Below are 24,142 nucleotides of genomic sequence, written 5' to 3' on the forward strand. Positions count from 1 at the left end.
TTGCACCTCATTAATAGCTTTTTTGATTTCAACTTGGTTAGATTTTAGTTCTTTAATTTCTCCAGAAAGGGCTTTAATATCTCCAGAGAGGGTTTCTCTAATATCTTCCATGCCTTTTTCAAGCCCGGCTAGAACGTTCGGAATCGTCATTCTGAACTCTTGATCTGACATATTACCAATGTCTGTGTTGATTAGGTCCCTAGCCTTCGGTACTGTCTCTTGTTCTTTTGTTTGTGGTGATTTTTTCTGCCTTGTCATTTTGTCCAGATAAGAGGATATGAAGGAGCAAATAAACTACTAAAAGGGTGGCAAAGACCCCAGAAAAATGCGCTGTAACCAAATCAGAAGAGACCCCTAATTGTGGGGGGGAGAAAGGGGATAAAAACAGGTTCTGAAAAAAAAAAGAAAAAAAAAAGTAAAAGAAAAAAATTTAAAAAATAAAACAAATAAAAAAAATATAAAAAAGAAAGAAAAAATATATATATTTAGATGAACTAGTCAAAAAACGTTAAAAAAGAAAAGGGTAAAAGTTTTAAAAAATTTAGCAGAAGAAGAAAAAAGAAAAAAGAAAAAAAATTGAAAAAAGAAAAAAAAAATTGAAGTAGCCGCAAGACTAAAGAATCATGGGGAGAAAGCCATGAGTTCTGTGCTTTGCTTTCTCCTCCTCTGGAATTGCTCTGCTGTCTTAGGAATTGAACCTGCTTTCTCCTTGATAGATGAACTTCGTCCTGGCTGGATATTTTGTTGATCTTCTGGGGGAGGGGCCTGTTGTAGTGACTCTCAAGTGTCTTTGCCCGAGGCGGGATTGCACCGCGCCCTTACCAGCGGCCGGACTAAGTAATCGGCTCGGGTTCGCTTTTGGGAGCTTCTGTTCCCTGAACGCTTTTCGTGGAGTTCCGGAGGACGGGAATGAAAATGGCAGCCTCCCAGTCTCCGGCCCGGAGGAGCCGAGAGCCTGGGGCCCCACTCCTCAGTGCGCCCCCAGAGGACAGCACCCAATCACTCCGGTATCCCCAGCCTCTAGCCGCGCTCCGAGCTCATCCAGCCCGTGACCAGTTCAAGGTAACCCCGAGCTGAGAGTTCAGTCCTCGGCTCTGTCTCTGCAGCTGGCTTCTCTGTTCTAATACCTGCGAGCTCTCCGACACTCTGACACCCCCGATCCTTCTGTGACCCTGCGGGGCCTGGGGCCACGCTGACCCCGCGTGGGCTTCACCCTGGTTTAGCCTCTGGAGCAATGTCCCTCAGTGGAACAGACTTTTAAAAGTCCTGATTTTGTGCTCCGTTGCTCCGCCGCTTGTCGGGAGCCGGCCCTTCCCCCCGCGGTCTATCTTCTCGTCATTTTAGATTCACTTCTCCGCCAGTCCTACCTTTCAGAAAGTGGTTGATTTTCTGTTTCTAGAGTTGCTGTTCTTCTTCTCTTCGCTCTCTTCGCTCTCCCGTTGGATTTGTAGGTGTTTGCAATGTTTAGATAAGCTATCGAGCTGATCTCCTGCTACCTGATGTAGTCTCAGGCTGCTACTTCTCCGCCATCTTGACTCCTCCTCCTTATTCATGAACTTTTAAACAGACTGGTTATTACTGTTGGCCCATTGAAAGGAGATTACTTGTACATTCTCCCCTCGGTTGCCCAGAAAGGACACAATGAGAGGCACTGATATTCTCAGATCCTGAAAAGACAAACCATCAGTTCCTCCAAAGTCCTTAACGTTGAACCCTTGCTAAGCTGCTGCATATCCACTTTTGAAAAGAACTTTTGTGCCAAAATGGGCTCCATAGTCCACAGATGTTATGTAAGTGTCAGTCCTAGAGTAAGGAGGGCTGAGGGAGGAAGGCGTGAAGAGAGGGAGAGAAAATATACTGGCTCGGAGGAAAGATAAATTCGAAGGGACGAAGTCTATCTATTTTCTCCCTCTTGGCAGTTGGAATTAAACAGAACAATCAGTGGGGTTGGGGAGGCAGACAGGGCGCTAAGTTTCAATTCTCTTCTTCCCTCTTCCCTCTCCTCACCATATCTCCTACGTCCTCATACATATCAGAAGATGACCCAAGTGTCTCCAACCGTTGAGATGAATTCTCACTGGCGTTTGACATAAGGGCTCAGTCTTAGTGCATGTGCTTAGGTTTGCTGTGCCACTAGGGCAGGTGAGGAAGGAAGCTCAGTCGGAAGGATGGTCAAAGCAGGAGGACCAGCCTGGGTGACGGGAACTGCCCCCCAAGGGTGGGTTCATTGTCGTCTTGCAAGGGCTTACAGTGGAGGCCACGGAGGCTGACCTCTCTTCTCTTCCCAGTTGTTCGGAAAGTCAGGCAATCCTTGGGCAGCCTGCATCGAATTCACGCCCATGTCATCCTGCCCAAAGGCCTGGCCCTGAAGTATTGGGTGTTCAGTGCTCAAGAGTAAGAGCTAGGAGGGCCTGGTTTAGCGCATTCACGTGGACCTTTCATTTCTGACACCCATTTCATGCTTCTTTCACTAAAGCTTGGAGCCAGTCGAAGCCAGTTCACAACACTTTAGAGAAGAGAATTGTGCTTCTCTGAAATTGAGAGCAGGGATTTTCAGTACCTGAACCCTAATGTTTTATCATTAGCTTTGGCCCCCCTGATCTCCTAGGTGGCTACGTGTGACCCACATGCTTCGGCTCTCCGTCAGTGTCTGCGAGTTAGCTGTGAGTGGATTAACAACGTCTCTCTCTAGACCCAGGGGTTCTCTTTGTTTGTTCATCCACTGAATTTGTTCTCTCTTTTCCTTTTTTTTTTAACTTAAATTAAAAAAAAATAACAAAAGGTATTTTAAATGAGTAAGGCAGTGAGATGCCAGAGCTGTGGCTTCTATGCCACCTGGAGTAAGGATGGGATTCAAACACATTTCAGAGGCTCCATTCAGGAGGCTCCCCGGGAACCTCACCAGGCGAGACAGCAGTAGAAACCGGGAGATCACAGGGGAAGCCACTCCAGAGCTGCGTTCAGAGAATCCCCGTCACATCCCTTTTTCCCCTTCCTATCCAGCTCCCTGTGGGGCTGGAGGAGCTCCTATGAAGAGCCTTGCACTTGAATGAAAAGCCAAGAAAGCGATATAATGGCAAGTGTGGCGGAGACCCCAGGAAATGGGGTGCGGCGCTGTGCTAATGAAGTGATGAAGACAGCAAATTGGGCCGCCTTGGTGCCTTTGGGAACAGGGTCTGCATTCCAGCCCTCCCGCTCCCGGCGACTTCGCCCTCAGCCCCTGCTCCAGGTGGGGTCTGAGCTCTGCCAGGAGGGATCAGCCCTGGTTCACGGTCTCCTACGCTGACAGATGCTCTCATCCGAGGCTCCACTCTTGCACAGCGGTGAGGGGTGATGTGTGGAAATAGCACTGAATTTAGAATCGGGAATCCCAGAGACTAGTCCTTGCTCACCTTATTTCTGGTTGTAGCCTGGTTTGTAGTTCCCTCTGCGAAATGGGTTAGCAGGACTTCTTACGTCACAGGATTGTTGAACGCAAGTGACGCTAATGGATATGTTTTCTAAATTGTAGTGGCCCTATTATTCCACGGTGACTATTCCGAACTAAGCTGAAAGCTTTCAGAAAAAGGCAGGTTAAAAGGTCTGAGAAAAGGAGAGAAGGGAGTCAATTAATAATGTGACAAAGTCCTTTTTCTTATTGTGAATATCAACCAGCCACATATGACACATCGTTTCTTAAAAGTAAATCCTTGTTCTTTCTCGTCTCCTCACCTTTCTGTTCTTGCTCTTGTCTTCTATTATTATTCCACCCAGCAGGTGAAAGGAAGATGAGCTCACAAGGGAAGAATCGCTTGGTTGTGATATGGTGGGGTAGCAGGGGCTCTGCGTGGGTATGGGTTAAATGGAAGGTCTACACTAAGTGACCCAGAAAGAAGTCTGGGCTGGACAAAGCCCCCAGGCACTCTCCTGCATGCTGATAATCTGTTTGTCCTCATCGGAGAGGTGGCCTGCTTCTCAGGGACTCTCAAGTCTCTCATCTGACCCCTGGCTTTATGGGCTCAAACTTGGCAAATGGACTTAACTGCTGGAGTTTGTGAAGTTCTCTGAACACTCAGAGCTCTCAGAGAAACAGAGAAATTCCATCTCTCAGAGCTTTTTGCTCATAGTGGTTATATCACCTTCTCCCCAGAAGCTCCACTCCGCATCTCATCACAACGTGTCTAATGAATCCATCTTTCCTCCTGCTTGTTCTCGACTCTATTTGGTGGTGTTGATACCGTTAACCTTGTCAGAGCTGTTCAACAGGAAAGTCTTGTATTTCTTTCCTTCACAGACTCTGAGAGTCTTTATTTATTTCTCTCCAAAAGCATGAACTTTCTCAGTTTCAGAGGTGTCCGCCCTATCATTTACAGAATAATCTAAGAAAATCCAGCCACGGCTGATGTGAAAAGAGACCACCAGGATTTTCAACAGTCCCCGGATGTCCAACCGCAGTTTCTTCACACACAAAAGGTGGGATGATATGACAGCAGCAGCCCTGCCGTTCTGCTGCAGTCTGGCATTCTCAGATTAATGGAGATGCCTCAGTAGAGTAGCGGTTCTGATGACGAAAGGATGATAAGGAGGAAACTGGTACCTTTCCTGGGCTGGACCAGCATCTTGGAGAGGAAGGAGAGGTGTGCTAATTTAAATAGGACCCTTCAGTGAGAGGTCAACCCTGACTCAGGCTATACACATCGAACTGACCACTGAGGTTCTTCTTAAACCATGAAACCGGAGTCACCATTCCATGGCTGCCATCATCCGCTCTGGAACCATACTCCTGCTACCTCCTATGATTAAAACATGACTTCAGCCTTGTTCCCAGGACCAGAGCACAGTCTCATGCCCTTGCTTTAGTGACATGTTTCTATATTGTTCCATAAAGCTACAATCTCTTTTGGTAACTATACTGGGTTGAATAGTATCTCTCTTTGCCTCCTACTCCCCTAGTCCCAAATTTGTGTCCACCCAGAACCTTGGAGCTTATCTGGAAATAGGGTCATTGCAGATATAATAAGTAAACAAAATGAAGTCATACTCGATTAGGTTTGACCCTAATCCAGTGAGTTCTGCCTGCATAAGAAGAGAAAACAGAGACACAGATATACACAGGGAGAACGCTATGTGATCATGGAGGCAGAGATTGGAGTAATATAGCCATAAACCAAGCAACACCAAGAATTGTCAACAACTACCAGAGGCTAGGAGAGAGACATGGAACAGATTTTCCCTCGGAGCTTCCAGAAGGAACCAGTCCTGCTAATAACCAGATTTCAGGCTTCCAACCTTGTGCATGGTGAAATACTAAATCTCTATAGTTTCAGGTCACCCAGTTCATGGTACTTGGTTATGGCAGCTTTAGTAGAGTCATGTAGAAACCTACTCCATGGTTGCCCTTCCTCTTATCAATTCCCCTTCCACTCTGCAGCCACCAGGACAGGAGTGCTGATTCCCAAACCCATCCCATGACAGCAACCTGCCTACTAGCTCTGGCAATGTGACCAAAGCCTTCCAGCTCTCACCCCTCACCATCTGTCTTCCCTGCAGATAAGAAATTACCTGCCTGGAGTTCATTCTAATGCCTGCCCAGAACACTCCACTGTTACGTCCTGTGACAGGTAGTCCAAACCTTCTTGCTCTCCTCACTGACACCATCTGATAGTCTGGACTCCCACCTGCCGTCTGGATATGCCCTCTGGCCACCACCAGCCATCCCCCTGGCTGCGGCTGGGTCTATCTTCACAATGATTACCACACCCCCCTGTGTTGAGAAGGGTTTGTTCTGGATCTGATTCCAGTCAATTTTACCCCATTTCTGTTAGTTAACATTTTGTGCCTGGCTATGCTACGAGGTGAGGCAGGGAAGTTGGGGTTTGAGTGCTCTGAAGCCTTGTCCCTCCTTCAGAATGAATTGTTTGACTCCTGCTTCCACCTGCCTTCCATTTTATTTACCACGCAGTAAGCAGAGCCCTTCTATCTGCTGGGCACTTGGCACCGTTTAGATTCTCCAATGTGCTGGCAAAAGATTCCGTCTTTCTATGGGGAGCTTCTTTTGTTCTCTCATCCTTTGACTTTCTTTCTTCCTTTTTCTTTCTTCTAAAACAAAACAAAGGAATTTTAAATGAGCCAATTCTCTGCTTGCAAAAGGGTCTTATCCATATCTTGGTAAGTAATTAGTAGCATCAGAATCCTGACTGAGTACATTTTTTTTTCTGCTTCCCATTTCACCCCTTAACCCACACAGCCTAAAAGCTATAATCTCCAAAATCAGAGCAAAAAGGCACTTCAGCTGCTTTTCCAATGCACAGAAAATGAGAGAAAAAGACACACACACACGCGCACGCACACCCTGATCACCGTTAGGAGGAATAGATGCCACGGGCAGCCACAAGAAGCCTGTCTGGGTGAGCACCATAGAAATCTGCAAAGGAGAGATGCAGGAGACCACTCAGGCTGTCTGTGACACTGTCAGCGAGGAAGGGAAATACCTAACTTTGGAGATGTGCCACCAGGAAGAACATGGAGTATTTATGGAGCATTCCTCTTGTATTTAGAGGTGTGTCAGATCACAACGTTGTAGAGCTGGAGGACCTCTCACCTGAAGGATGAGAAGGTCGAGTCCAGAGAGACATGGAACAGATTTTGCCTCTTTAAGCCACAATCTATCAAATATGGCCACTCGCATCTAGAAATACTTTCAATGCTGAATCAGAGTCTGTGAATTTTTCAGGTTTCCTAGTGATACGTTGCATTTGCAGTCTGCCCTACCCACAGGCCTAGCGGGTTATGAGATGGACACTTCATCTCTCCTTTGTCCTTCTTTGTCTTCGTCTTCTCAGATAATTTTTATTTATACACTACATATAATAAAGGGAGATTTGCTGATGATTGAGGGTTGCCAGAAACCATGCTATCTATGATCTTAGCATGATTTAGCAGCAAGTGCAAATTGCCTCTCTATCCTCTTGGGTCCTTTGCTGTTTACCAACTGTGTGCAAACAATTTCAGTTGTGCTTCTGATTCCACAAAGCAGATGTCGAGTCCTTGTCAAAGAGCTACCATCAGGCTTCAGAACCTTTTTTTCTTGCAGAGGACCAGAAGTGCTTGGGAATTTATATCTCTTAGGGAGCAACCCTTAATAACTGATGAGTTTGAGGAGATAGACAATCCATGTGAATTCTAGTTCAGGAGAACTCTTGGTTTGCAACTATTGGCAGTGCTCCCTTGTGGGACTGAGCTATGGAAATTTGCTTATGGGAGTTTGTTTACTATCAAAGTTTCTTAACTCATTTTGCTTCCTAGGTTCCACTTTCCTGCCTCCCTACTGGTTTTGCCTGGGAGCACCGTGCAGTAAGTCACTTGCATACAAATTGTCATCTCAGGGTCTATTTTTAGGGACCAGAACCTAAAACACAGGGTTTTTCTTATTTCAAGCTCCCAGTGGACCCATGAGGCAAATTTCCAGAGATAAAACAAATGAATCTCAGAGTGATAGAGCCAGATTTCTTGTCCAGTGTCCCTAACAGTGGGGTTAGCCCTCCAGTGTTCCTACTTCCCTGGTTCAGGCCCTGGGTGTGGTGGTCAATCTTGCAAACCACGTTTTGCCTGGATATCTGGGGCCAAGATCACTTGTTAAGCTTTTGGCAGGTATTGCCAGCCTGTCTACTAGGGAATCCACTAACTTTTTGCTCACTTCTCTGTTTCACGATTTTCCTGACTCTGTACACTTTCTCAAATCACATACAACCATCCCCTATGACCCCTAATGAATGATTAAGACTCCAAATGGATATAGATAACCTATGTTATCTTCAAAATCTTGAATCCACATACACGTGGCCCCTAGAGGGAGAGCCTAATGCCCTTGGTACTCCGTGTGTGGTCCACGGACCGATGGCATGGGTGTCACCTGGCAGCTTATTACAATTGTGGAATCTCAGGCACCATGCCAGACCCTACCAAAACAGAATCTGCATTTTAACAACACCCCTAGAGAGATCCGAATGCCTTGAATATTAAAGCCTCACTGCCAAGAAGCCAGTGATTTGGATTCTAGGCCAGTCTCCTAGCTCACCATCCTCTCTGGCATAAACTCCCTGCATCAATTTGGCCAGAACCATGCTGTTTGTGTCTATTCATTTGATTTGTTAATCTCTCTCATAGCTAAGGAATCCAGTCTCTCTTCTTACATGCATTTCCTTCGAAATCAATTGGAAGTGATTTTTCCTGGACAAAAATGGACTTTCACCTTGGGTGGGAACATAATAGCTATTTACCTAAAAGACAGATAAGTTACCTCTACTCTTACTACAGAGGATACAGCTTGTAGGAGAAACCAAAGTAGTAGGCTTAAGATAATTTCTGACTTCCAGTTTGAATGAAAAATACCTAGTACCTTGACTAGAGGGTTGTATTCTGAGGAAGAAGCCAAAATCATGTGTCCTTCAATGTCAAATCATTTGTGAAAGGCAGCTCGTTGAAGTTCATCTGCATGGAGGAGCGGCGGAGATTGCTGCATTCAGCTCTTCTCTGTGAGAGCTCTGAAGAGGCACCTGTTTGGAAACACAGACCTTCTCTGTGGGAAAGAGAGAGAAATTGGTGGGAAAACAGAAGGAAGTCATGAGGCAGTTGCTCCGGAGGTTTATTTTGTAATCTTTATAGACAGTTTTATTAAAAAGCCTTCCAGCCATAATAGGGCTGTGCGTGAAGTTTGTCTAGCAAAGAAATAATTTGGTAGATTGCTGGTTCAGTGTGCTGGGCATGAGCTATTGCAGCTGTGAGGGTATCTGAAGGCGTGGGGATTACTCCAGATCTTCCTCATGGAAAAATACCAATGGCTATGGTTTCTTCTCATGGTGAGCATATCCTTTGAACACTATGGAGACTCAGTATGACTGTCACTGTCTTGGTTTCCGTCCTACTCTTTCAGTGTTTCCTTCATTCCCAGGATGTTCTTTTTCATTCTTTCTTCTTTGACCTCAGGCTGGTAAAAGGAAGAGATTCCCAGGTATATCAAAGATTCTTTTTTTAAACTTTTAAAAAATCATGAGCATGTAGGTTGACTAGCTTTTCCTGTACATTGTATATCCATTGAGTCTATTGTCTAGAATAGGACTCAGCAGGGTCTTTCTGAAGGACCAGAAAGTAAACAATTTAGAAACCATAGGATCTCTGTTGTAACTACTCATCTCTCCCATTAAAAACAGAAAGTAGCCATAGATAAGACAGAAATGAATAAGTAGCTGTGTTCCAATAAACCTTTCTTTACAAAAATAGGTGGAGGATGAACTACACCTGAGCTAGTCTAGTGAGACACCAAGATTCTTCCTATCACCATACCCATCCTGGTCGGGGCCACCCTTATTCCTTGGGAGTGAGATAGTCGTTTTCTTTTCCTTTCATACTCGCCACCATCTAATCCATTCTCCTCAGGGTAGAGTGAACTTTAAAACACAGGTTAGAATGGTTTGTTAAGACCCTCTGGTATGTTTCTCCTTTCACAGAACCGTGTGTTCTGCCATCCGCTCAGACATCCTCCATTCCCTACCGTCATCTCTTGTGTCTATACAATCCATGTCTCTGTCACATTGCTTTTCTTTCGGTTCCTCAGACACCCTAACCTCTTTTCCACCTCAGGGATTCCCAAATGTGGTGTTCTGTCTGAAATGCTGTTCTCCTCACTCTGCCTGGATAACCCTGCTCTTCCTCTAGGTTCTAGAGTTGATATCATGTCCCCAGACTAACCCCCAATTTAAGAAAGTCCTCCTTGTTATCCTCTTCTGTGGCAGTCTTTTTTTTTTTCTTTTTCCAAGACACTTTGTAAAATCCATAATTATCAGTGCACTTACTTGTCCACCGCCTGTCTCCACAGACAAGAGTGAACTCTGGGATGGCAGAGACAATGTGTTGAGCACCATGTCCTCGGTGCCTGGACCAGAGTCTACACAGGATAGGAACAGACTCTAGATTTTTAATAAAAAGATAATGTGGTGAATGTGTAAATTAAATGATCGTGTGTGGTTATAAAGAGTTACTCTGGGTGGAAACAGAGCAGGTTGCAAGGACGATGCCAGAACAGTCCCAGGTGTTTTGAGGAAAAGAATGAGCCAGCAGGAAGAGCCAGGTGAAGACTTAGAACCTGGGTAAGAACAAAGGAGTTAGCAAGAAGCAAGTGTAACTTAGCAAATGGAAGACGCTTGAAGGCAGAAACCAGATTCTCTATTTTTGTGCCAGCACAAGACAGGGACGGGGCATGTCTAAAGTCAGAATATAAATCCAGCAATGGAAAAAGAAGATCATTTCCTCAGTGACTGTGACCATTAACTGCCAGGTGTTTCTAGATTCCCCTGTAATGAGTGTTTTATCTGTCCATCTAGAGGATGACCATCTCAAGGGAGCTTTACATCATGTTCATTTTTATGTCTTCCATATTATGGAATAGGGCTCGGCATGTGGAAAGCCCTCAGCAAAACATTTTTGGTCGAATGAGTAACCTCAGATGACTTACTCTGCTATGAACACTAGCCCTACCCTTGTTCTAGTACAAATGCTCTTATGCAGTGGCCCCCAAAGTAGCAAAAGCAGGCAGAAAGCCCTGGAATTTTCCCATAAGCTGAGAGTCCAACTGGAATCTGGGTATGGATTTGAAAGTGGAGAACCTCCAAGTTTTCAGAAACAGAAAGACATTGAATTCACCTCAGTGTCTTCCCCACACTGCCTCCTTTGGAGAAGGAGGGGAGGATGTCACAGTAGATGAGATGAGACCCTGAGACCAAGAGACAGAGACCAAGGCAGGGTGGAGGGGGGAGGGGGCAAAGAAACAACATATTCCAATTCCCTGAGCTGTCAATCCCACACCTTTCACCCCACGTCAAATTCTCTTCCAATTCTTCCTCTTAAATTGCAATCCAAAACACACTGCAGATGTGATATCATTTTCTCTGATAACTGGACTCTCCGAGTTAATGACTTTCCTTCCTTCCAGCAGGGAAACAATTTCATTTTGCTTAATGTAATAATCTATTGTAGTCCCCTCCGTTCACCGCTGTGACCTGCGCCCGGGTTTCCGAGGAGCTCAGCCTCTCCCACCCAGCCGCACTGGGAGAATTGTTTTCGGGGCTGTTCTACTTTGTGAATCGTGGAGCTGTGGTTGGCCCCAGTTCAGCTGGTGACATCTGGTGACAACACCCAGGAGCTGCCAGGAGACAACACCAGACAGTACAGAGAACAATCATATGTGCCTGGGAAGGAAACAGAAATCATCTCATGCCACAGTGTGACCCACCAGAAGTCCCTGGAGGGAGTCCCAGAGGCCAGAGTCTAGGAGACCTGAGCAGCTCCGATCTGTCACCCACCTTCCCCTGAGTCACAGGTGGACTCTGGGGCCCTCTTTCCCTTCAGTGATCTGCACTTCAACCCAGTTGCGGACTTGCGATGATGGGCCCTGGCAGTGCGGATGCTATATGAGTGGAGGCCTTGGAGCCGTGTGGGGAGAAGCAGCTCAGAGAAAGCAGGAGCTCCTGTGCCAAAACCTTCCCGAAACCAGAGACAGGCTTCACGGCTCCCTCACTGCTGACTCAGACGAAGGCGCTACGCCTTCTCCAACAGAGCTGACGAATGGGAGGGAGGCTAATTTGGTGCTGTTTGTTTCTCATTTCCAAGCCCTCATTAAAATAATCTGCTCTGATTGTCTAGGGAAGTTATTTTTCGTGCCTCCTTTCCCTTCACTGTATCAGTGCCATTTCAGAGGCAGCAGATTTCTGGGCGGAGGGGTCCAGACAGCTCTGTGCAGACTCGGGGCTGGGGGCAGGGGGGAGGCAGTGGGGGTTCACGGATCTCTGGGAGCAGAGCCAGACCTCTTGGCAGCCGGTGAGGTGGGAATCCTAGACCCTCCACTGTCCGCTGGACTGGGTCCCTGAAAAGCATTCGACTCCTGGCATTGAGGGAGTCCACCTCCCTAGAAAATTCCTTTGATCAGAGAGTGAAAATGAAGGGAAATCTCAGTTCTGAGTAGTATAATTGGAAGAGGATTCTCTAGGGAGAGAATGGGAAAAGCCCAAATAGATTTCAGAATTTTGATTCTCTTGGACACCCACACATGACATGGTTTTAGCACACACTGAGATGACTTAAAAAAAAAAAAAAGTCTGTTCATTTAATCAATGTTTGCTGAGCACCTATTATGTGATAACCAGTGCAGATGGTGGTGGGGATACAGAGATGAGTGGAATATGGGCCTATCTCCTTGTCTATGTCTGACTGCTTTCTCTCTCATCTGCTCATCTCTCTCATCCTGAAGTCAGGATGTTTTACTCTACAACCCAGCTTCCACTACAATCCGGAGTCCTTCATATCCTCTTAGTGCATCTAAGCCTTTCCCTCTAGAGTTTATCTTGACTCATGCCTCTGGCCCTCTTCACCTCCCAGCAACTTGAATAGAAATTTGTTAGCTTAGATTTTGCAAATCTAATCCATCCAGAAATTTGTTAGCTTAGATTTTGCAAATCACATCCCTGATGCTTGCCTCTTAGCTACTGCCCAGCCAAGCCAGCCTCGCTCCCAGACTCCTTGAGTGGGGCCATTAAACACCAGCTCTGGAGGGGATTAGATTCAGGTGGGGGCACAGAACACCTACAGATGCACGGGTCATCGAAACTGACAGGACAGCCCATGGCAGAAGTCCAATGGAGGGCCGGCTCTTGTCCTTCACCACTCTGAGCCACAGCTTTATTCCCAAACATCCAATCCTAGCTGAAGACGCAAAACCAATGAGGTTCTCTCGCCCCAGCCAGATGGCCCAGACCACAGCAGCAGCCTCCTTCACTGGCTTTTATCGAGACCTGGTAACACACTTTGTCTCTGGGTTCTGTTTTAGGACAAGAATATTTTTTCTGCTCTTTATTATAATTCATGATGCTGATTATTGTTAAACTACCTTTTATTATTATAAACTGCCTCCTACTATGTGCCAAGCAGTGTTCTAGGCAGTGAAACACAAAAGTCAACAAGACACAAATAAGACACAGTCACTGCCTTCAAAGAAACTACTCAGAAAAAAAAAAAAAAAAGAAAGAAAAGAGAAGGTCCTTTAATTTTTGACTGTACCCCAAGAGTTTTTATACATGTAGGGTAGAGATTAATAAAAATGTCTTCTTTCCCCAACATCTTTAATCTTCATTCTGTTGTCTGTACTGCACTGATGTGCCCTTCGCTTTCCCCCTTCCCAGCCCCCACCTGCTCCCTCTTATCCCAAAGCAGAAATGCCTCTTGCATTCAAGTGTATTTGCATGGTCTTCAGGCACTTCATGTTTCCACAATCAACATATTTTAAAGTCTTGGGAAAGGTTTTTAATTGGCTGAAATGCTGATTGCCATAACAACTGGCTAATGAACCATCTGGTGGCACATGTAATATTTATTTATGAATTAAACTGCCATGCACTATAAAGTCTAGTTTCTTCTCAAGGACAGCATGGGGGCCACCTTTGGGGAATGCACGTTCTCTGCAGGGGTTCACTTAATGGTTCTCCAAAAACGAAAGAGGGAGGCAAAAGGGGGACATGACTCTTGGTACCAGGGCAGGCATGTTTTCGTGTCAAGTGGAAAGCCCAGCGATCATACGAAATGGGCAGGAAGATGCAGCAGGGAGGGGACAGTCTAGGGCTCCAGGGCCTGCAAGCTTACTCTTCCTGTTACTCTGCACTTTCACGTATAAAAAGCTCTCAACAGAAATTTGTTCCTCCTGAAATTCAGTAACTATGCCAGTCTCTAGTTGGGATTATCAGGCCAGAAACAGGAGACCCTGAAAATATGAGAAGTGGTAATGAGAATATGAGAATTAAAAACATAGAGTAAGAATTGAGGACCTGATCTTAAAGTTTCTATTTTGAAGCTGGTACCTGTCACTATGACTCTCTAATCTAGGTGCTTATTTTAGGGGATCAGAGACACTCTGAGTATCTGATTAGAGCGGTGAACCTTTCCTAGAAAAATACATGTACACACACAATTTCACGCAAAATGTAATTATCCCTACCCACTTGCCTATACTCCAATTCCATGATTTGAAAATGCCAGGTTCAGACTTGTGGGTCTTCCCTAGAGTGTTTTCAGTATCCACAGGCAATCAAATGATAAGGCCAGAACTTTTTTTTTTTTTTCATACTCGTTAGATGACATATCAGTCCAAGAGGAAGGGAGCACCAGGAGTCCAGCACCATGACTCACCCGGTCAGAGGAGGCATTCAGTAAATATTAGTGTTGAAGGCTGAGCGGGTCCAATAGATAGTAACTTTTTTTCTTCACCTGATTTTTAAACCAATTAAAGGACAGACTGGAGGCAGGAAAATGGAAACCAAAGGTGAGTTTTCAAAATTTATTATTATAGCATTGTTGGAAAATGTGACTTAGGTTTCCTAAGATTGAATTCCAGAATCATAGACTTTTCTTCTAGACACAGACTATTCTGGAGACTGGCCTTTTCCATAGAAGAGGTCCCTGGAATGCACACTCTACAGGCAGGTGGATTCCAAAGAGGAGGGATGGAGAAGGAGACAGAAGAGTGTTAGGCAAGGGGACATCACTTCAACAAAGAACATCAGGAATGGAAAGCAAGTGTTGTCTTACAGCCAATCCCTTTTCTCCCAATTTCCCTCCCCTTTCAGGGGAAATCCAAGGCAGTTTCTCCTTGCAAACATTCAGGACTTAGAAGCTGGGAAGCAATAGGTGTGTTAGGAGCATGGAATTTGGATGCAGACAGACCTGCACTCAGACCCTCACTCTACCACTCATTAGCACTGTGATCTTGAACAATGTATTCCTCCCAGCCTCAGTGTCTTCATGGGCAAAATCTTGTGCAGATAAAATCTAAATATTTTTGTATCAGGGAGGGACTAAAATGGTCATTTATCTTCTGTCCCTATTTAAGGTCAAGGAGGGAGGAAATGGATTTTAAAAACAAAGCATTTGGAAAGGGGGAAGGAGGGCAAAAGAGCTGAAGCAATGTTGGTAGGAACTGAACTGTTCCCAGGGTCAGGGCATGAGGAGAATTCTGCAGCTTTGAGGTTTGGGAGCTTACCCTAACGATTCTTAATACAAGACGTTAGGAAAATGACTGAGTTTTGCACACACACACACACACACACACACACACACACACACACACCACAACAGAAGCTAGTGCACTGGGGAAATATAAGCAAACCACACGGGCCATCAAGGTCTCTCCCTTTTGTGCTGAGGTGGTTTTTGACGGTTTTGGAGTTTGTTTGTTCATTGGTTTCTCATTGTGTTTGCTCTAGGCAACACTTGAAAAGAATATAAACAAAAAGGGGAGAAAAAAAATCCCTACTCTTGTCTGCTGCCTTGTAATTACCCAGCAGACCTCCACCAAACCGGACAGCAAAGGGTTCTGATCTCTTCCGACTCTTCTTTCTCCCTAGCTTCTTCCATTTCTTCCTTCTTTCCTTCCTCCCTCCCTCTCTCTCTTCCTTCTTTCCTTCCTTCCTTCTCTTTCTTTCTCTCCTTCACTCTCTTTTTCTGTCTTTATGTCTTCTCTTTTCTTCTCTACACATGCGCAACACCCCCCACACGCCCAAGTAAAAATGAACAAGAAGAAACATACAAATAAGATGTCCTCTGTCTGTCCCGGGGGCCAGCCTCTTGCCCTGTGTATTCTTCCCTCTTTGCTGTCAGCAAAAATCTCTTTCTCAGCCCCCCCGCCCGAAGAATCACACACTTCATCTGTTAACTAATGGCAGAGGCACTAAAAACATGTAATTTCTTAAAGATAGTCCTGGGTATTTGGTATATGTACCAATCAGCAGAGAGAACCTCCTCTATGATTTCAAGGGGATGAGGCCTCAGTTTGATGGATATCAGATATATTTTTAGTTTGCAGTGGGGGAAGGGTAATGTAGGGGTAACCAGGAAAGAATGGAGAAAGCCCAACCCTATTTCATTAAATCCCCATGAATATGCAAAAGAGGACTAATTGCCCTCTTCAAAAACTAATCATTCTGAATTTTACAAGCTGAATTATAAAAACCGACACACACTTATTTTTCTCTTTTATTATATTTGTAAGCATTACTCCTTCGGCAAAGAAAATCAAATCCTATTTTTATCAGGTGCTGTCATCTCCCGTTTTCTCGCTCCAGACCCCGGTTCTCCCCTCCCCTTTTGCTGAATGTTGCAGCATTGCCATGTGTATTAATTGCCCTGTGAAATGCACTTGAAGTCATTAGAATTCCCCATTCAAAACTATTATCTTGTACCATTATGCCTTTGCATTATATTTATTTAAATGTGCCTCTTCTGAATTAGCTCATTTTTAACAGCTAGCCATGCCTGAAATATTGTTCCCATCCAAGCTGCTCTCATATCATTTTTCTCTCCTCTGTGGAAGAGACGTGCGCACTCCAGCCTCCCGTCCTCACAGGGGCAGCTTTGTTAGAAGGCAAAGGCCGCTTTTGTGTAACAAGCTTCCTTGAGAAGGGATCCCAGGCTGAGGCTGTTTCCTCCATGTGGGAGCCCGGGGGGTCTGGATTAGGTACAGCTCCTCCCAGAGCAGGTTGCTTGCTACCTGTTGTACCTGCTTATCATCTCTCTTCCGGGCACTGACAGAAAAGGAAGAAGTCAAACCCAAGTCTCTAGTGGCTTGTTTGCTCTTGGGCTCTGAACGGTCCAATGGTGAGGTGATGCCCGTTGTCACTGGCAACATCCCAGGAGTCCTGCACTGTTCACATGGCCATCCTGCCCCCGGGGCAGAGAGATGGATCAGATCACAGCTCAAATTCTCTCCCAGACCTGAGTGCCTCAGGGCTGCTAAGAAAGTTCTGATACCACTTCTTTCAACTTTCTCTACTAAGACTACATTGATGTCTCCATTTATCCAACTGTCCCTTCACTTGTCCGCTAGAGAACTGACTTCCAGCGCCATATTGTTTCCTATCAGACCAGTTTAAAAAAAAGAGAGAGAGAGAGAGATAAAGAAACTTTTGGTCTCGCATTAACCCTTAAGATCTCCTACTTCACTCTGTCCTCCTCGACAGTGGAGACCACACCAGACTTGCTGAGTCCTGAGGAGAAAAAGAAGTGACTGGGACTGGGGAAGTGCAAGGGATTGACTGAGCTTCCCCCATGAGAAAGCACTCAGCATACCTTGTGGCTCTTCCTCTCCAGCTTCCTTCCCTTGTCAGGATGCATCCCACACAGCCACAGCTTCTTCCTTGAGGGGAAGGAAGGTCCCTCCCAACCTTCAGTGAAGAACGTCTGGATGTCCACGCCAGAGTGCTTCCAAGGGAGACCCTGGTGCTGTAGGGTCTGCACTCCTCTCCAGCTTGCATCTTGGAGATCTTCCTGCCCAGCCCGATCCCCTAAGAACACAGCGACTGTAGGGATGACCTTTTCCCTCATAAATATATTTTTCTCTAGCAAGTAACAGCCAGGAAAAGCAAACACATCCCTCGCTCGCTATTTCAGCCCACAAGTCAAGACCTCCATTAACAATGCTTTCTTTCTCAAACAACCAACCCACACAAGATTGCTTCTCTTCCAGAGAATGCCCAGGGATTGCACAAGTGGCTAAGGGCCACTGTTCTTGAATGTCCAAGTACCAGGAGACGTGGGGCGTGATGAAGGTCAGACTGAGCTAGGATAGGGGTTGGTGGAGGAGATGGGTAAGAATGAGACACACCCCTGTACCTGTGAGGCATTGGCCCCTCTGTATAGGGGGAGGCACTGAACAAGGAGATGGGATAGAATACTTTTTTTCTTTTACTTTTCAAATAATTTTTTTCATTCTACTGTCAGATGACCCTATTCATTAATTCATTTTCTCCCTGAAGACTACTGAATATTTAAAACAGGGACCCGAGATATGCCCAGTGATTTCATAGTGGGGTTATATCCGGCTTAATTTCCTCTTACAAGGACTCTTCTGACATAACCCAGCAGCCTTTTCCGTACTCCAGGACGGCCCCATCGTTCACTGCCACATGGACACAGCAGCCCGCTCCCCCCCCGCCACTTCTTGTCCAGCCCCCTTCTCCCCCTACATTCCCGCTGGCGAAGACCAATTTGTCCGTGTGTTGAGGGGGAATTTGGAGCTGAGTTGCAGGTAGAAGGAACTTTCTCCTAACTCAAAAATTCTGCTGTAGAATTGCCTTCGAACACTGACCCAAACCTTGGGCAAGGGATAGGGTGTACGACTGGGGTGAGGAACTTGTCTCTCTAAGTCTCTGGGTCTCCAGGTGTTTTCTTGGGGTTGGGAGACAGACAGGTGACTTCAAGTGGGAGGGTTCCTTGGTGCGCACAGCTGGGGTTCCAGCCAGGAGCCTAATTAATCTCTCACTAGTCGAGTGCTTTTGTTGAAGAAACCTAAATTATGACTGATCATCTCATCTTTAAAACAGAGATGATTCTATCCAAATGCACGGGGCTGACCTGAGAATTAAATGTGCTAATATTTGTAAAATTGTTTTTTACAACACTCTAAGCGGCAGGCTTTTTACTCGGGCTGACTGGAGGCAGATGTCTTGACAGAAAATCTCTAGAGGTTGCTCCCAATATAAACATTCTATGATTCTTCTAGCCATTTAGTAGGGCTTGAGATGAATGGCTGCAGCTGCTCTCTCCTGAGCCACCGGCCTTTTCTCGCTGTTAGCTGCTGATCACCCCAGAGGCCGCTAGGTGGCACCTCCCTTTAAAATCTCTCCCCACTTTCCCCTAGTGAACTTTTCACTAGGATCTTTTCAGAAGCAAAAAGCATCTTTGAGGGATTTAGTCAACTCTAGAGGAGGGATTTTGGAGACAGCCCTGTCCCCTTCATGGTGACAGAAGACCCTTGCAAGGGTCACGGGGACTCTTGAATTTAAGAAAGAAGCATAAATTAAATACACCGCACTGTCTTCCTTGTTACCGGTTACCTGTCTGAAGTAGTAACAAGAACGTGAAGTGGATTTGCAGACCTGTCCTTTGTAGTCTGCCTGGAAAAAAACTGTTGAGCCATTCTGAGAGGTCCTGGAGGGAAAGCTCCTTGGGAAAGAGAGCGACGTGAGAGACAGTGCCTGCAAAGCCCCCTTCTTGTTCCAGCACTGGGATGCGTCTAAGCTCACTGCAGGCGCCCTCTGTTACAGAAAGTTCCTTCTCGGATCCCCTCACTGTGTGCTGGAGGCTGAGTCCAGAACAAACAATTTAGTGAAAGGACCACTGAGCCCCAGGGGTTTTCACTCAAAGTTAGACAAAAGGAGACGTCCAGAGGCTATAGAAACACTGGGCAGGGAACAGGACACTGACGTCTGGTCAGGTGGTCTGCACAGCAGCCACACGGTTTTGTCCTCTGTGCATCTGTTTCCTTATCTGTCACATCAAGGATCTGAATAAGGGGACTTTTTGATACCCCCTTCAGAGACCCCAATTCTCTGAGCTCACGTAGTTATGTAGGTGGGTCACGTATCGAATATGTAACCGGGACAGTCATCTGCTTGTTGCCTCCTTAGGGTGTTGGACAAGGACGCTTGTCTTGAGAAGCCTGCATCCCTTTCTGTATCAAACTATGCTCTTTCCAAGTAGTTCGGATACAGCCGCTGCTTTTCTTCTCCTAGCCTCTTAAGAATGGTTCAGTGGGTTTTCTGGACAGACTACAATGGACAGTGATGAAAATCCACTCAAGTTCTTATTATTACTGAAAGGTAATTAGGAACAAGCAGGAAGATGTTGTGTATTTAATTTAGATGTGCTTCTCAAATCCAAATTCAATCTATCCTCTCCCCTCCCCTAGCCCCCATACAGACACCAGCGTATGGCTCTGTGCTCTGTAATTACTTAGCAAATGCAACTGACTGACTGACATCACCTAGAGAAAAAAAGAATTCATCTAGATAAAAATTCTGAAACATTGATGTTTGGCCTAAGACTAATAACAAGAATAATACTAGCTAATATTTATTGAACATTAGAAGCTGAGCAAAATAAGGACAGAGATTTCTATCTGCTTGCTAATTGCTCTATCCCAGAGACTCAGATAATGTCTAGGACGTAGGAAACACTCAATAAATTTTTGTTTAATAAATAAATAAATGAATGAACACTTACCATAAATTTGGTTTTACAGATTCTCTTGAGAAGCATTACTATTACTCTCATTCACGTTAGGGAGGAGGGAACCAAACCTAAGGAAATGCAAATAATTTGCCAAGTTCTCACGACTAAGCATGGGCAGCACTGGGATTCATATAAGCTTGTCTGCTTCTAAATCTACTTTAACCATAGGGCTACATACTCTCTGAAAACACTATTATTTCCTTTAATAACTAATCTGAGGCAAGAGTATGTATTGCTCTTTTATGATCCATTAATAGACTTTCTTTTAACAAGAGAAAAGAGCAGAAAAAGATGCTTTCCTGGCTCCCCAAACCTACATAGAGAAGAGGTCAAAACTTCACTTTCTCTGAAAAGGAAGACTCAACACCAGTCAATTTGCAAGTTTGTACACTAGGTGGCGAAAAGCAGATTAGCACATGTTTTATTAAGGACACATAGTAGGATTAAGCACAGATTAAGTGCTTTGTATGTGTTGGTTGAAGGATGGAGTAGAGAGCACTGGAGACATACCTAAGAGAAAGAACTTTGGCCTGCAAGAAGGGGATTGGAAAAGGACCATGAATGGGAGGACCATGTGATTAGTTTCCTCCCCATCATTCCTGTATTTGTTGTACAGACATCCATTGGACACCTAATTCATGTCATCCACTCTCCTCAATGCTGAGGACCCAGCAATGAACAAGACAATGTCCCTGCCTTCTTACAGAGCTTGGGTGCTGCAGGGATACCATGGATTCCAAACATACTGTTTGGATTGATTCCAAGCATCTTTCTCTCAGTCCCGCTAACTAAGATTGAGGGAATCCTACTGGAGGGTTTGCAAGGATCTTCCAAAGTCCAAAAACAAACAAACAAACAAGCAAGCATGAATTGAGTTTCCCTTCTTAATTATTTCCAGTACATTAAAAGAATTGTCATAAATTAAATTCTACCTTTGTCTTTTGTTTTTTTCCTAATCCTTCATTGGTTTGAGAAAATAGGCTCTTTGAAGCACAAATGCTCAAACCAAATTGGATATTCTTAGACTATCTTTTATTACAGTTAACTTGCACAAAAGGAGAGTAATCATATGCTCATTGCCAACGCTTGTCAAAAAACTATAAACTTGATGTTGAAAGAGACCTTAGAGATGATGGTTTTTAACTCTTCTATTTTACTGAAGCCCAGAAAAGGAATGGGACTGCTTTCTCAAGGTCAGAGAGACAATTTAAGTAATAGCCCTAGACCTTACGTCTTCTATTACCTAAACCAGGTTGACACTATTGCAAGGTTTTCGATGGAGAAGCAAAGATGATGAAGAAACTTCAGGGGAAGAGAGCAATATAGGTTATCTCAAGTACACTGGGTGCTAACTGTATGACTGGCCACAGCTTAAGTTTATTTATTTATTTATTTATTTATTTATTTATTTATTTATTTTCTTGAGAACAGTCAGTATGCTCAAGGCATCCTTTTCCAGAGGTCTCTGCTTCACGTTTAGCAGAATGGCAAGAATCAAATGTCAGTTGGTAGTCCCTAGCCTCCCTACCACATGCCTAGACCTGTAGCGCCACCTTCAGGAAGCTCTCAAAGCCTTCAGCCTCTCCACACTTGGACTAAATGTCAAAAGCCCACAATCTAGTCATGCTCCTTCTTCACACTTGCGAAGATACTAGGCTGTCTCTTAGATCAAATCCAGGCTTCAGATATGACATTGAAGGACTGACCCAACGTAAACAGCCGTGGCTTACCAATTTTATGTCCTGTGCCACACACCTGCCTTACGTTTCCATATGGCTTCTCATTTGTCCCCAAGTCCAAGGAGTTTGGTATGATACCTATGAATGCTGTTTGCCAAGCATATTCCTGTCTTCTCCTGGTGAACACACTATAAGACTGGACTTTTCCAAACCCCTTGCAGTAAAGTATGCTTCATTTGAGAGGAAGAGCAAACACATGATTCACAGGATACCCCTGCCCCTTTGTCCCAGGATGGGCGTGAAGTATGAGAGGGAAAGAAACCTTTTTGAAACTACAGAGACACAGAGGATTATTTGTTACAGCAGCATGACCTAGTCTGTTCTGACTTGTTGTTATTAGTCTCATTTTACGAAGCAGGACACTGAGCCTCGTCAAGGTATTGTAATTTGCATCTAATAATCAGTAGAGTAAGGATTCAACTTCATCTAACCTAACATCTGATTCCAAAGCTAGGGATCTTTCTACTACAAAAAGGTGTCTATCTAGCCAGCCTGGACCTCAGAATTGGCTTCTCTGCTTTCAATCTCTTAAGTGTCTGATATTGGTTATTAAGTTTTTATTGTTTGTCTTTCCTATATAACATTTTGATCCTGTTTTTCACTAACTCAAACACCTCCAGGACTCTGTATCCCCTCTACAACACATGGAAGAAAAAACACGCAGTAAGAAATCAGGTCTTTCCTTTTAAACAACTGCTTGCTGCTGCTTCCACTGCGCAAGACTCTGACATCACATATATGTTGTATTAATCCAGAGAAGCCAACAAAAAGGGGTAGGACAAGACTACAGATTGCCTTCTGGCTCTAGAGATCCAGTAGATGAACCAGAACTTTGGGAATCATTTTTACTTTCTATGTACAAACTCACCCTTCAAAATGTATCTGGAGAAATCATTTCTATCTTATTGTAAGCTACATCCATTCTCGAACTTTCTCAGACACCTTAATTACTATGCTTCTCTCCCTTATTTCCCATAAGAATAGGGATGGCCCAGCTCTCACCTGCAAAGAATTCCAAAAAAAGAAAAAGAAAAAAAAGAAAGAAAGAAAATAACCCAGATCAAATCCATTTGGAAAGATTCAACCACTTCACCACCTACCCTAGGTTGAGTTCTGATTTCCCATGGCACCTACATGCTCTCTTGAAATATTTCTCAGCATTGATATTTACAGAAAAATAATAAACATAATCCACATTGGCGCACATATTGATCCCCAGATTTCACTGACATTTACAAATAAATGATGGATTGCCTTTTTTGTGAGCCTGGCTGAGCTGACCTACGTGGCCTGTACATAATTTACTTTTGATTAAAGGAGTGCTTCAACATCGAGATTCTGTTTGGGAACGCTGGGCAAGATCGATACGTTTATGACACAAACTTTCAAACAATGTACTCTGAGCTAGCAAGAAGTCTCTGCTGTCAACTCACCTCAGACTGAGTGGGGGGGTGGGGGGGTGAAGGGAGATGAAAGGCCTAGAATTCCTGAGAATTAAGTACAGGACACCATGGAGAGTCTGAAAACAGTGGTTTTGCTCTTTGTAGCTTTGGTCTTGTACTGTTTTCAAGCAAGTCTACTGTAAGGGATTTTGAGGGCCCAAGATCTTTCCCAAACATCACTAGAGGAATGAGGGCGAATAGTTACGGCAGTTGATTACAAACTGCAAACCTGAGAGTGCTGGACATCTTCTTATCCAAAGTTGTGTGTCTTTCTGCCCACCCTGGAGAGGAAGAACTTACCACAAAGACAATGTCATTTATTTTCAAACATTTGAAGCTGAACGTTTTCAATGTGTTCTCTAGTTTGCCATACTCCACACCAGGCCTTATTGCCTCAAATTGGGCCTTTTTTATTAGGTTTTGCTCCTGTGTCTTCCCTGAAGGCATTTTGTGTTATCGTTCTCATGTTATATTGCTTTGGTGATGGTTTTTCTGCATGTTCTCATCCAAGAGGATATCTTTATTCTCTTCATGATTATATCACTGATACTATAAAATGACGATGATGATAATAATGATAATAGCTAACATACATGGAACATGTACTATCCTAATATGTTCTGGCTGCTGTAACAAAGTACCATAGCCAGGGTGGCTTATAAACAACAGAACTTTATTTCCTACAGTTCTAGATACTGGGAAGTCCAAAATCATGGCAGCAGGAAATTTGGTGTCTGATAAAGTTCCTCTTCAGGTTGAGACTGCTGACTTTTAGCTCTGTCTTCACTTGGTGGAAGGAGCTAAAGCTCTCTTTTCTAAGAACCCTAATTCCATTTAGGAGGGCTCTACCCTCATGACCTAAGCACCTTCCAAAAC

The sequence above is a fragment of the Meles meles genome, chromosome 17, assembly GCF_922984935.1.
Source record: "Meles meles chromosome 17, mMelMel3.1 paternal haplotype, whole genome shotgun sequence".
Classification (NCBI taxonomy): domain Eukaryota; kingdom Metazoa; phylum Chordata; class Mammalia; order Carnivora; family Mustelidae; genus Meles; species Meles meles.